We start from the raw sequence: 13,831 nt of genomic DNA, 5'->3' as shown, positions 1-13,831 counted from the left end.
CACAGCAGACAGCACACCCTGCCCAGCTGGGATGGGACCGGCTCCCCTCGAATGGAGGGAGTGGTACAGCACTTCACAGAGGTGCTTGGCAAGCGTCTTAGTCACAAGCTGCATCAAGACATTGCTTCCTTGGCTTCCTTTAAATGGCTTTTGGGCAAGTGATCATCAGAATAGCTTTATTGATATTGTGGATATCTGTTGGGTTCCCTCTTGTGTGCCTGAGTGGGTTTGCCGCTTTTTTGTGATAAATCAGAAAGAAGTAAGGACACTAGGAAAGTAGAAATTGTATTGTCTTCTGACGCTTGTATTTCCTGTCATGTCCTTCATCCTTCACTTCTCATCCCTTATTTCCCTTCAGGAATAGCTGTCACTTGCACAAAACTAAGGCTCAGGCTTAATACAGAGGTCTCCAGGCCAAGCCCTGTTCCACTGGGACTTGTTCCTTTGTTCCATGCCTCTTGTAATAACCGGTGCTAGTTACAGGAGCTGCCGTGTCCCAGAAGAACTCTGGACTGAGTTTTGGCATCTCCCTCATGAGAGCATCTCCCTCATGAGACGTTCACACCTAAACTGTCCTGCTTAGAAAGCGGGCTGCCAGCAGAAGATGAGGGCTGATGAGCAGAACTGATGCAATACCCATTTCCTATTCTGAAAAATGGTTCTCGTCCAGAGTCTTGTAGACAAGCTGTTTCTTTGGTGCTGGTTCCTAATTTGTGGTGGTGTCTGTTTGACTTCCATCCTGGAAAACAGGTGTAGAGATGCTATAAGTAGCAATAAGTCTAATGCTTGCAGGGAGTTCAGTTCCTCACAGACTCTAAATTACAGTTTTGCTTCCTGTGCCATGACCTCAGGTCCCTGACCCGCAACTGCAGCATATTTTCTGTGACTAACAGCTGTAATTCCCCAATTATCATGCTCTGTTCTCCTGCTGGGCTGTAGATTTGGTTACCAAGGAGGCAAACCAAGTTTCCTCATTCCTATCCTTGCTCTGCACACTTCCAACTGTTTTAAATCCACCATTTGATGCAGCCTATAAAGACAAACGATTATCTCTTGTTTCAAGTACTCATAGGCGCCAGAACATATTATGTATCTATGCGTGGGGAAGGAAGAGGGCAAAGTAAATCTTCCAGCTTTTCTTTTAGCAAAAGCAGCTGGTCCAAAGCTATTCCTAGGTCAGGAAAAGTACCTTCACTAGCCACAACGCAAAGCACCGGACTAAAAGTGGTCTTGCAGATGGTGGACCAAGGTACGCACTAGCTTTGTTGACCAACCAGCAAAACTTGTGTACACCCTGGAAGAACAAGGTGCATTTAAAGCTCTGAAAGCAGGCTCTGTGTGTGGTGTAATCGGGATGGCAAACTGCACTGCCTGAAGAGGACACCTCAGTCACGGGGCCAACGGGTCGCTTTCAGCTTGTCCTCTCAGTTTGAAGCTGAGGACAGCCAACGGCTTTGCCAGATGGAAATGAGAACAAACCTGCTCTATAAATGTGCCATTCCCTTCAGCTCAATTTCTGTGACTTTGGTCTTAAACGCTTGTGCACAAACAGTGAGTATTACATTAGTGTAACATAAACCTACTGTTAATGTGCCCCAACTCAAGGCTAGACGCGATGTTGAGTCAAACTTAATACTTGGTAGAAACTCAAGGTATGGCAGTGGGTAGCTCAGCAGGTGTCTTGATGGCACTGTGATGTCTTGATGGGCGTGAGATGTGATCCTCTAATGAGGGGGTGGGGGTTTGTGGGTGTTGCTGCATGCACCTTAGGTACCGGTGAGGCTCAAAGGCTTTGGGGAGCTGGTACTGAGGGGCAGCAGGCTGCGGTGGGTCTGTTGGGGGGGGGTCTTGGGAAAGGCAGTCACCAGTGCAGGGGGTTTACTCCTTCAGTGAATACCCTTCACCAGCAAAGTGTCAGGCCCCCACCAGCACCATCATTCTGGCTCAGATGTCCTGCCTAAACCCAGAGCTGGGGCTTAGCTTATAACTTCCTTTCCAGGTAAGATAAATGCTCCAATGTGTTGGTTATTTTTTTCCCCTGTCCTCAACACAGCTTAGGGGAAATGACCTTGTCCTGCTGTATTACTGTAATGTGGGTTTAACTTGTAACCGTACTGCTATGGCATGGAGGTAGTCTCAGGCACTGAAGCATGTACTCCTTACGGGGCAGCTGGTAGTTGTTCAGTGAGTCAGTTTTGGGGCTCCCTAAGGGAGGGCCTGGGCTTTCCCCCACATGCAGCTCCTGTCAACAGGGCCTGTGGGTGCCTCAAGCTACGAGTGAGCAGCTGCTTAGGGACAGGGCCTAGTGGTGGACTGGGTCGTGCCAGGACTTGAGGAGGGGGAATTTCTCTGACAACCTCAAGGATGTTACGATTCTGGACACGTGTCGGGGCTAGAGCAGCTTTATGATGAACTTGCAAATGGGAGAACGGTGAACTCAAATACTGAGGTGAGACGATGAAAAGAAAGTGGGCATAGACCTGGTATAGGAAAAAGAGTAGGCTGATAAATGAGATGGGTGACGGTATTATTGTGACAAAGGTGGTAGTGTACTTAGCTTGTGTTAGGTAGGCTAAGCAACTTCTTAATGGACCAGGACCAGTGTGATGGCCTTGACTGGGATGACTCAATTGGGGATGCAGGCTGCAGAAATGGGATGAGAGCAGAGAAGAAAGCATCCAGGCAGCAGCTCCTGCTCAAAAATTAAGATGTGGACATCAGCTGGGGGATGATATTTCCCAGGGCCTATTCCTCAGTCTGCTGCCTCCAGGCATGTTTTGTCACGTGTACCTCAGACCAGGCAAACAGAGTACAGCAGGCAACTTGTGTGATGCTTGGGTAAGTACAGAGTTAGCTTTGCAAGTACAGATGGTTCTGGTCACTCTGACCACAGTACATCAGGGCTCAGGCCTGCACCCTACTGCAGAACACCCAGAAGCATATATTAATTAGGGTGCTTGCCTGGTTTTATTCCTACAGCCTATCCTATGGAATTGAATGTTTTAGGCTATGGCGGATGGATCACAACACTATTCTTGTGCCAAGCTTACTTTGCCAACAACCCTGACAGAAAAATCTGGGGGTTCGGACGCTTTGTCTGCTACGTGCATGTGGCCAGCAGCAGTGTGAAGATGTTACGTGACCAGCCTCTGAATCGAAGCTATTCTTAGCAGGAATCCTGCACCACCGACCTCCTGGCGGCTACAGCACATTCGCAGCTGAAATAGCTGAGCTTTGTCACCGGGGAGTAAGGTTACACACTCAACTTGGACTTGACTTCCAGAGCCAACCATGTGCTGCTCAATAGTGTGAGTGCAAGGGGAGACACCTCATGCCTCGGGTGACGTGGGCCAACGGCTGGCATGGCGTCTGCTAGGCGTTGCTGGATTGCAGCTCAGGTTGGCCTGAAATGGTGGGAGAGGAGAAGGTGGGTTGAAACCAGGCGTGACTGAACTTGGGAAGTACTCAACCCTGATCAATAAACGTGGAAGCAGAAAACTGACACGTGTTTAGGCAAAGCACCAACTGCACAGTGGGGTTGGATGTACAATCAGTGTTGGGGTATACAAAACTTCTCAGGGAAGCAAGTCTATGAATAACAAACTTTATTTTTGATAACTAGAAAATAAAAGAGAAAGGGTGGGGGAGAAGGAAACGGAGTTGTCAGTATCCAACTTGGTCCAGAACACGATTCAAGTTTGAGGGTATACAACATTATATCTATGTGTAAAGAGTAAAGTGAACTGAACTATTCTCTCAGAAGATAACATGAGCTGCTTGTGTCACAGGACTAAATTTCTCTGGAAAGTTAAGAGAGTCTAGAGCCAACAGTTTAAGAATAGTACTTGCTATGCCCATGAAAACAAACAAACGACAGGATGAAAGCTAAAGAATATAAACTATGATTATGTATACTGCTTCCTACTATGACAAACAGCAAGGTGGTAATATGTTAAACAGATGTCAGTGATGGCTGGTTTTATTCTTGGAGGATGTAAATAAATTGAGGAAAATGATGCTGGGAATGCAGAAAATACATGTACTGATGACAGGAAATTTTCACAAGTATAGATGAGGATTGACATGGGTCAGTGGGTAAAACTGCTGACAGATGAGTGTACAAAGTGTGTGAACTTGTCAAACTAGAAAGAAGACGGAAAGGAAATGAAATGACAAAGGAAAAAATAACATAATGCAGAAATAAATATGTACCCATATTTGAATGTGATTGAGATGTGACACATGAGCTGGTAAGTAACTAGCACCCCCTCCCGTGCCCATGTGTCTCATGTCTGCCACATATCATGAGTGCTTCATGTGTCTTCCACTCCTGTGCATCCAGTTGTGTCGTGTGTTGTTTGTGGGATGGTGCAGTGTGTCCTGTGTCTGTATTACGTGGCCTTTCAGTGTTCCACACCTGGGTGTAGGATGATGTGACGTGTGGTACTTTGGGTGGCATCACACATACCATGGCATCATACATTTCTCATGACGGGGTGGTATCGGGCATCATGCATGTCAGGGCATCGCACGTTTGGTGCTGTGGGTCAGCATCCTGTGTCTGGTGGCATCATGCATGTCTCATGGTGTCAGACGTGGGGTGGCATCATGCATGTGGTGTCATATGTGTGGGCTGTGTCATACATCAGGCACCACGTGTTGCAGTATCAGACCTGTCTGGCAGTGTTATGCATGAGCTCTGGGTGTTTCTCTCAACTTTGCACTGTGTCACGTCTCTGGGCTGTGCATCATTTGTTAGGGCATCACCGGTGTGTGGCACAGTACCTGTGGGATGCTGCCCCGTGTGTACCATGTGTGGGTCATCATTTCTGTCACACCCACGGTGGCATGTGTCACATGCCTGCAGTGCACAGCTCAGGGGTACAGGCTCACACTGTCACACACATGGTGGGGCAGGTGTGCACCCCATGGCTGATAGGTGGGACACGTGTGTTACATGTCCTGGGTGTGCCCCTTGGGGGCTGCTATGTGGCATGCTACCTCTGTGGGGTGTGTTACACATGGTTGGGGGTCACTTTCTGGCTGAGGCGGCTTAGTTTTCGCACAGCTCCATGCTGCGTTACTCCTCTTTCTCCTCCTGCCCTTTCTCTGTACTCTGCCCCCAGCCCACCTTCTCCCCTGCAGATGGGGCCACCCCTGCTCCTTGCAGGCCCTGCCCGTGGCTGCAGCCCACAACCCGCTGGCACAGCGTGTGCTGTCCCTGGGGGGGCTGGGGGGCTGTGTGCTGTCCCTGTTGTGCTGGCTGCTGGGTGCTGGCAGCCCTCCGCCGGGGGTCTGTGGCTGCTCCCCTCCAGCCCCCTTGTGCCTGGCTGTGTGTGCCGGCGCAGCCTCGCTGCAGCTGTCCGCAGGATGAAGAAGCCCCTTCTGGGGTGCCAGCCAGTCTGACTGCTCTGCAACAGGAGCCTGCCCAGATCCCTAGCGGCTTTTTGGACGACTGGAGCGGTGTTGTTTGTCCCGTTTGTCCCCACCCCCTGTACCGTACTGCAATTTGCGAGCTGAGAGGTCATTAGTGGAGGTGGTGGGGTGTTGTCCTGCAACTGCTTCATCTGGACGCCTTTGCAGGTGTTGTTGCTATGGCCTGACCCAAACCCTCAGCCACACTTCTGCAATTCAGGCTGGGGGCAGGGCTGGCCTCAGCACTCTGCTGAGCATGGTGCCTCAGTCTCAGGCTGTGCAGAACCAGGGCTGAGGTGGTTGAAAGGAACCGCAGCACGGCTGCACGCCGTCTCATGGTCACGTCACCTCCTACAGCGCACCTTGGTGGCCGCATGGCTGTAACAGCTTACAAGGGTGATCTGCAACCTTCCCTCTGGCGTTTTATACCCCAGTGGAGACAGAGGCCAGCTTTGCCCTGACCATCTTGCTCCCCACACCTAGAGGACCCCTGCTGCTCCCCCGTCACAAGGATCACATATGATTGCAGTAGCCCATCCTGTCCTGAAGCTGTCATTTTTATTTGACCTAAAAGTAAGATTTATTACCTTTTGAGTGTAAGCAACTAAAACCATTTACAAAAGCATGAATAAATCATCATGGTCATGTTCAGCTGCGAGCTAGCTTGGGGACAAGGCCAGAACACATCTAACCCAGTCAGGAGCCCAGGCCTCACAGGCACTTTGGCTCAACTTGCTTGGACACTTTTGATTTTAATATAATCAACTATAATAGCAGTTGATCAAAAGACAGAGACAGATCTTCGGGAAGCACGAGGGGTTTCAGCCCTATCTCAGCCATGCCCCCGTTTAAGTGGTAAAATACCACTTAAACGTCTGGACCACACTGCCCTCTCCATTTTGGCCATTTTTAACTTGGACAAAAGAAAACCAATACATACTACAATATGCTGCATCTCAAACTACCTGCTGTTTAATTAACAGAACAACTCTTGCTTGTGACCAGTAATAACGTTTACTTCAAATACTCACAATAAATCCAAAACCAAAGGCACCTGTGCTGCTGTTATTCATGCCCCTCTCAGACAGCAAGACAAACCACTTGCTCACACCTTCCTTACCTTCTTTACAGGCCTTCAAAGGTGTGTCAGTGCTGTAGCATCCACCAGAAGCAGCTGATTTGGGCTACTGCATCCCTGCAGAGGGGAATTCTTCAGACAAAATCCCAGCAGAGGCCGTGGGCTCAGCTGCCACCTGAAACAGAGTCCAATGTCAGGTAAGCTGCTAAGCAGGGGCTGTTGGGCCAAAGCATCTTCCGTGTCTACTGAAAGCACCACAGCCCTTTCCCAACCTGGCAAGACAGTCAAGCTTTTTTTTTTTTTTTAAATATATGCACATCTATGCCTATATAAATGCTGTTTCAAACATATATACAGAGAGATGAAGTGTGTATGTACATACATGCATAGATAGAAGGATGGAGATAGATGCTTGACTGCAGAGAAGATGCTTGGAGTAACCAGTTAACAACTGAGAGCTTCATTTTCCAGTTCAGCAGTGGGTGTTTAGGACAAGCTGCCACCCTTAGTGCCCCAGAATCCTGGCTAGTAAACCAAAATACAACGGTATTTTGTTTACAGTCAGAAGACCAAGGACACAGGAGCTCAAGCTACAGGCTGCTGGCAGCGTGCAGCCAGGCACCAAGCACCGTTCAGAGACGTGGTTCCACCTCAGCAGTTGAAACGAGAGCCCAAGGTCCCCGTTTCACAATTTTTAAACAAGGAATAAAGTGAGGCTGGGAGACAAGACAGCAGGAATGAGCAAAGGGAGACGAGAAGGGATGCCTTGAGGGGAGCCCAGGTGCTTCCCAGTGGCAGATGAGAGATTTTGCCCCCACTCTGTGGCATTGATTCAGGGTGCCAGGCTCCACCGCCTCTCAGGGATGTAGGACATGATTTACATGATTTGTGCCACCCAACTGAAGCCTGGGTCCACGGCCCAGCGTTTCTTCCTATGGCTTGCCCCATCCCAGCATCTTCCTTTCCTTGACGCTGTCTCAGCTTCTTAGCCCCTCTGTGAGACATTAGGTAGGCTGCCAGGTACTGGTGGATGAAGCATGTTCAACATCTGCTGAAACTACTACAGCCCTTCCTCAACCAGGAACCGGAGAAGCACCTTTTACCAATGTGTATTTGTCTATATATCTGTATAAAAATACCTATTCTGACCTGTATGAAGACATCGGCCATAACCAACTGACCACCCAGTCCTTCCCCACACCGTTCTGTCACCTGTGAGGAACCGCAGTGCCATGTCACCAACTGACCCAGCCCGAAACGAAGAGGCACCAAGAAGGTCCCTCCACATGCACACCAAATGGTGCGAAGCACGTCCTTGCACACACGGCAAGTGTGCGTGCACCATGGCTATGCTTGTTAGTCTGTTTCTTGGAAGTGAAAGTATAGGATAAATTAATCTGCAACATGTGTCTCTTCACAAGAGAGGAAGGCATTCAGCATTTACAAGAAAATTCTGTAACTGTAACAGGATCTTGTACTGTACGTGATATTTACAGCACTCTTTTACCAGACTCATACTATAGAGACCTCACTGTTATCTGCAGAGGACGTTGTCTAACTGGGTATTTTATGCATCAGCCTTTGCATTCCTCTTATTTTTACTAACGGTCCCTTCCAAACAAAGACTCTTTTTTCAGGAGAATTAAGGCACAAATCTTCATATCTGTTCCAAGGGCGGAGTGTGTCGGCCTTATTTACTTTGCTAGGACCACTGGCATTCATGGGACACCAACAGCTGGATCTGAGCATTTCCTTTAATTGAACAGGTTTACAGTCTTTCTGCACCGAAGCAATTCTCCACATCACACAAGGCTGCATACCAGAAGAAAATGAAAATTTAAGAGCGCTGGCTAACAAGACCTATAAGCTCATTGTTTAAACAAGAGGCCGATTGTCTGGGCACTTGAGCGCTCTGCTCCTCGAACATTAAACCCACAAGAGGGACAACAGTCTAATCCACAGCTTGCCGCCAGGTGGTATAGAAATTAATCTTCCACTTACCCAGGCTATTAGTCGCGGTATTTATAAAGGTTTGCAAGCAAATGAGGCGAGCGACTGAAATTTTCTCCCTGTCATGGAGGGTTGTGGCAGCGTGGTGAAATGAAATATCAGCCTTCAGGGATGGTCCTAGCGGGGAGGAAAGCGCGAACGAAGTGCCCTGCCTGGGGAGTCGGGGAATGGGCAGTTCTTGCTTCGTGACCTGAGCCTGGGGCTGCATGGCTGCACACCAAGTGCGCTGGGGGGGCAGAGGGTGGGTGGGGAATAGTCACAGACCCGGGAACCCTCCAGCACCCAAAGGCGCAGGGCTGAGCTCATTCCCACGTGCGGGAACGGTCCTGAGCTCGGTCCCTGCCAAAGCTGCCTGAAAGCTCATGCCCAGCCCTGGAGGTGAGTGATACCAGCTTGCTACCCAAGTAACGAGGTATCAAACCCAAGGTTTAGCTCCTCCACGAGCCACTGCAGGGTGTTTAACTCACACCTTCCTAAAGGGCTATCATCAGCGCTGATGGGGAGAGGAGACAGATGAATATCAGACTGCTGCTCCATTACAGCTGAAGAAGCACAGGGAAAACACCCAGCAGAAAACAGGCCATCAAAATAGGGACAGATGCGCAGTGAGACTTCGGCACAAAACACCAACAGGCCCAAATGAGCATTTGTGACAGTAAAATCTCATCCATGTTCAGCACGATCCCTTCCAGCTTTCCTTCCCTCCCTTCTCACTGCAGACCTCCCTCCTGGCAAAACCACGTCAAAGCTTCCTGTGATGTTAAGGCACGTTCAGCCTGGCAAAGGCAATAATATTTCTAACTCCTTTTCCCCATTCTTCCCTCGTGTCTTCCCAGCCACTTACAGACCTGTCTGGCTATGACTTGTTAAGCTGAGGCAGGGGAAGTTTAGGCTGGACATCAGGAAGAGGTTCTTCACTGAGAGGGTGGTTGCACACTGGAACAGGCTCCCCAGGGAAGTAGTCACTGCACCAAGCCTGCCTGAATTTAAGAAGAGATTGGACTGTGCTCTTAGTCACATGGTCTAAAATTTTGGGTAGACCTGTGCGGTGCCAGGAGTTGGAGTCGATGATCCTTATGGGTGCCTTCCAACTCGGGATATTCTGTGATTCTATGACTTTCCTAACCACCTTTCCACCACTTCCCTGGCCTCAGGATCTCGTGGCTGACCGAGGGAGGCCAGCCACGAACCTGCCAGCACGGGGCCCACAGACATGCTGTGCAAGTGGAAAAGGGAAGTGCTGAGGCCAAGCATGAGCCAGCCCCTCGCCGCGTGTCCGCACCTGACTCCGACCTGGCACCCAGCTGCGTCTCCAGGGCACCCCAGGTCACTCCTCAGCACGGGGAATGCTCTGCAAAAGGCTTTTCCCAAACTCTAACATCGCAGTCACCTTTCACTTCAAGCAGCCCTTCCTGGCAGTGTCTGAGTGACAGCAATCTCACCGCCTGTACGCCATCCTCCTCCTCATCTGCTGACACGGGCAGCATCCTTCGCCTTGCTGCCTTACGAGGCATTTACATCTGAAGTTTCCTGGGGGTGGAAGGTTCTGGATTCCCACTACACCAAATTCTTATTTTTCCTTGGTTAAATTAGACTAAAAGTCCAAATTCTGCAAGACAAAGGAAGAATGGAGCAGATCTGAAAGGTGTTAATTAATTATTTTTTTTAATGGATCCCATGAATAGTAGCAGAGCTTGGGCTTAGAGGAACTTGAATCCGAATTATTTTTGTTCCCCATTTGGCTTGCTTTATGAAACATACAGCCAATAATTCCACGGCCTCAGTCAAACTCCCTACTATAAATAACATTTTGCCATTGAAAAGAAATGTAAGGGGTCAGAGCTGTTCTCAGGGATTCATGTATCACCCACAAAAGGAACTTCTGAGTGGAGTGGACATAGACTCAAAAGTAAATTTCCCAAAATGGGAAACAATGGGAACTATGAACAAATAAGGTGTTTAATTCCTTCTGGCCCCACGTTTTTACTTAATCCCGTGCTAATCCCACCTGTAACCAGTGCTCCAGAGAGAGTCACTAGACAGCCACACACTGAGACCCAGCCTTTGCCTGATCCTGAAAGGCAGGGCAAAGGGCAGAAGCAAGTCTGCAGTCCCACTCCTGACCAGCATCGGTAGCTGTTGCTGCACCTATCCTTCAGTAACTCCCTCTTGAATCAGAAGTAGGAAACCAGTTATCCGGACCAGGTGGAGTCCTGGTATTTGGAGCTGCAAGGCCGGCAATAAACCTAACCCACAAGTCTGACCCAAAGTCAGACATGACAACTTTAGGCTCTGTCATGACACTGTCATGACATCTCAGCTCCATCCATAAACATTTTACCTCTTACCAGTACTAGCCTTGGTAAGGACAAGAATTCCTACCTGCTAATTTCACCAGATTTTGCCCTTGCCACAGATGCAATGCAGGGTCCACTAACAACACTGAGGCAATCACAAATACATGCCCTCTACGTGCATTAACTCCTACCTTACCTCCCCAAAATGTCAAGTATCAGGATATGAATTTACAGTTCAGGTTCTGCTTTCTTGCATCCTGAAACTAATCCTCCCACCCCAATAGTGCTAGCCTGGTAGTTAGATCCCACTCACTCAGAAGGCAAACTAACAAAAAAATATATTTTAGTTAAACTGTCAACCTCTCTTCTCCGGGGCTCGCACGACCCAGCGAGTGGTTTGGTTCTTAAACCTCTGGTTTCCTAAGCGAGGTGCTAGCCACAAGGTGCTGATGTGATCCTGCTTTGTCTCTGGTTTTCTGAACTACAATGTTAATCCCATGCTAATGTTAATTGAAGACTAAATTTCATTTAGAAGTCTTGCCCAACTCAAGACTTCCCAGTGCTCTGTCAAGCTCTACCTCACTGTAAAGTAATGACAAGGCATCAGCCTTCCTAGCTCTGTCCCTCATCCAGTCTCTTGGAGACTCCAGCAATGAACTTGACTCCTCCATATAGAGTGCTCCCACTGACACCGGGTTCAAGGGTGTTCAAGGGTGCACCCCTGGTTTTAATGCCTCAGTACTATCAAAGTGTTTAATTCAGTTTAGGAAGACTAAAACTTAGCCGTGCTTCAAAGTGGAGTGGGTTCTTACAAATAGAATTAGTGTTAGGGCTATGGCTAATAACATGGGATTGTAAATACAACCATAAACAGTAGCACCCCCATGAAAAAGCTCAAAACAATCCTCTCCATTCCTCAGTCCTAGCCCCCGTCTTAATGCCAGACCTAGTCGCAATCATCACAGGTATTTCTGGCAAATGCTCAACAGAAGCACGTCCCTCTGCGAAGGCTAGCCTTTAGCTTGTTGCTGCACATATTAAGAGACAAGCTAGTTATGTAGGCTCAACTGCCTCTGTTTTTGTGAAACAACCTTTTCTCTCAACTAATCTAAAATCAACGGCAGCCTACAGACAAGAGGGGCGGCCCACACACATAGCAGTTGATGTCTGCTCTTCAACTCCCTGACCAAAGCAGGGCTGAGGCAGCAGACTCACGACTGGCTTTCACCTCAACCACCCTGAGCAAGCCCCAGCCCAGCAGACAGAGACAGCCGATTGTCCCTCAGCTGTTTTGAAACAGCAAGAAGGCATTTAGCGATGCTGACGCCAGCTCTTGTTTCAGAAGGATTAGCTTTGTCACGTGTCCCTTTATTTGGGGGAAATAAGCTCTGCATTTCCAAACCAAATTTCATCCCCAAACAGCAACCACCAAAAGCTGCTCTCAATTCCTCCTCACTAAACGTGTGGAAAATGGTGTCCTAGCTACCATCCCTTCTCCCCATGACCAACATCAACTGTAAATAATGAGGCTTCTTTATTTCTCAAATCAGACCTAAGCAAAGCCCAAACCCCAGACTTAACCTTAACGAAAACAATACCAAGTATCAATGACTATTGCTTTATAAGGTGAAGAAGGTATTATTTTACAATATCAGCATTCACCGCGGAAGAATTAGTATTACCAAATACACAATACATCTACCTCTTGGCCAAAGAATGTCTCTTCTCTTAAACCCTAATCTAAAGCAAACTCAACATTTATCTTAGAACAAGTTTTTTCACTCTTACTGGGTGAAAATACAGAGAAAAAAATCTGAGTGAGGCAGCTAGCACCAGAGTGTCTTGGCTGGAGGCAGGCTTTGTTTTCGAGATCATTTTTTGCCCGTGCAACAGACCAAGCTCAGTGCAGCCAAAACCCTACTTAGGACTTGTGCACGTGCTATGGGATGCTGGGTTGGCATTCGCGCCAGAGGAGGCACACACAAAAGAGAGACATGGGAAACCAAGCTGCCACCAATTCACCATTTACTGAGACAGCAGGCTGATGCCACGTGTGACTTCATTTGGGGGTCAGAGAGCTAGCAATGGGTTCAGCATAAAGTGAGGGCTGAGGTGAGGGATCCCCCATTGCTTGAGGCATGGCAATATACCTTTTACCATGCAGTAAACTCAGAGTGTGAAGCCAATGCCTTTCTCCATATTAGGATGGTTTCAGAGCGACTCTGATGAATATGACACAGGTGAGAGCTCAGTTTAGGGCTGGAAAACTGAGGCCTGAGTTATCGCTAATTCACAGGCTCTGGGTTGGATGGGAAGGAGGCTGAAGGCAGCCGGAGCATCTGCCTTCCCTTCCATCACCAAAACTGGAGCGAGTGGCAGCGCTGGTTCTGGCATAAGGCTAAGGGTTAGAAGTTTAGTTTTGCTATAAGAGAACATATTTCTTTTCCCGATACTTAATCTTGCAGGAAGCTGCCTGGGATTAGTAAAGCTGAATCCCTGCCTTGGCTGAGCTCTTGGGACAAACTGCAACAAATGCAAATATGTCCAAGGCTAGAATATGTATGAGGGTTGCTAAAGAGAGGGGCTGGAGAGCCTTCAGCATTTCTGAGCTGTTTTCCAAAAGAGAAAAGTGAGGCTGGAGGGCAGTCCTGTTTGCTTTTCATTTTTCATCAGACTGGGATCAGATCACCAGCATTTGAGTCGGATTTTGGCACTAGGACATGTTTTGGTGTCGAAGATCACATTTTGCCAGAATTGCTACTCTATTTCATCAAGTCTCATCCAGAAAGAGAACAAGACTACCCAATAACTTCTCTGTATTTTTTCTGTTACTTGGAGAAGTTTGGGGAACACTATGGTAAAGAAGAGCACCAGGGTTAAGTAAACAAAACAGAAGGGCGGAGAACGCCAGATAATCAGTAATTTGTGTTGCTCCAGCAGAGTGCTGGAAACGGCGGGAAGAGGTGCCTTCATGGGGTTCAGCACACTGCGATGGAGAGAGTATCATTAACCTGCAATTTTTTATTTTTTA

General features: G+C 48.3%; 3 long non-coding RNA genes across 14 annotated transcripts in view; 2 read left to right on the top strand and 1 right to left on the bottom strand.

Moving 5' to 3' along the window:
• The window catches only part of LOC308195680, a 56,129-nt gene that overhangs the window by 23,810 nt on the left and 18,488 nt on the right, over positions 1 to 13,831 (bottom strand). The window contains exon 2 of the long non-coding RNA XR_013951729.1: positions 6,536 to 6,668. This is a non-coding gene — a long non-coding RNA (uncharacterized lncRNA). The remainder of the gene's footprint in view (positions 1 to 6,535; positions 6,669 to 13,831) is intronic.
• The window catches only part of LOC308195677, a 72,985-nt gene that overhangs the window by 46,093 nt on the left and 13,061 nt on the right, over positions 1 to 13,831 (top strand). For all 12 annotated transcript variants that reach the window (XR_013951715.1, XR_013951716.1, XR_013951717.1 and 9 more), the window contains one exon: positions 6,547 to 6,690. This is a non-coding gene — a long non-coding RNA (uncharacterized lncRNA). The remainder of the gene's footprint in view (positions 1 to 6,546; positions 6,691 to 13,831) is intronic.
• Positions 1,742 to 4,016, top strand: LOC308195678. The gene is made up of 2 exons (XR_013951727.1): positions 1,742 to 1,999; positions 2,980 to 4,016. It is a non-coding gene; the product is annotated as an uncharacterized lncRNA (long non-coding RNA).

This window comes from Anser brachyrhynchus (genome assembly GCF_964034855.1).
Source record: "Anser brachyrhynchus genome assembly, chromosome: 5".
In the NCBI taxonomy this organism is placed as follows: domain Eukaryota; kingdom Metazoa; phylum Chordata; class Aves; order Anseriformes; family Anatidae; genus Anser; species Anser brachyrhynchus.
This window is presented reverse-complemented; position numbering and strand designations above follow the sequence as displayed.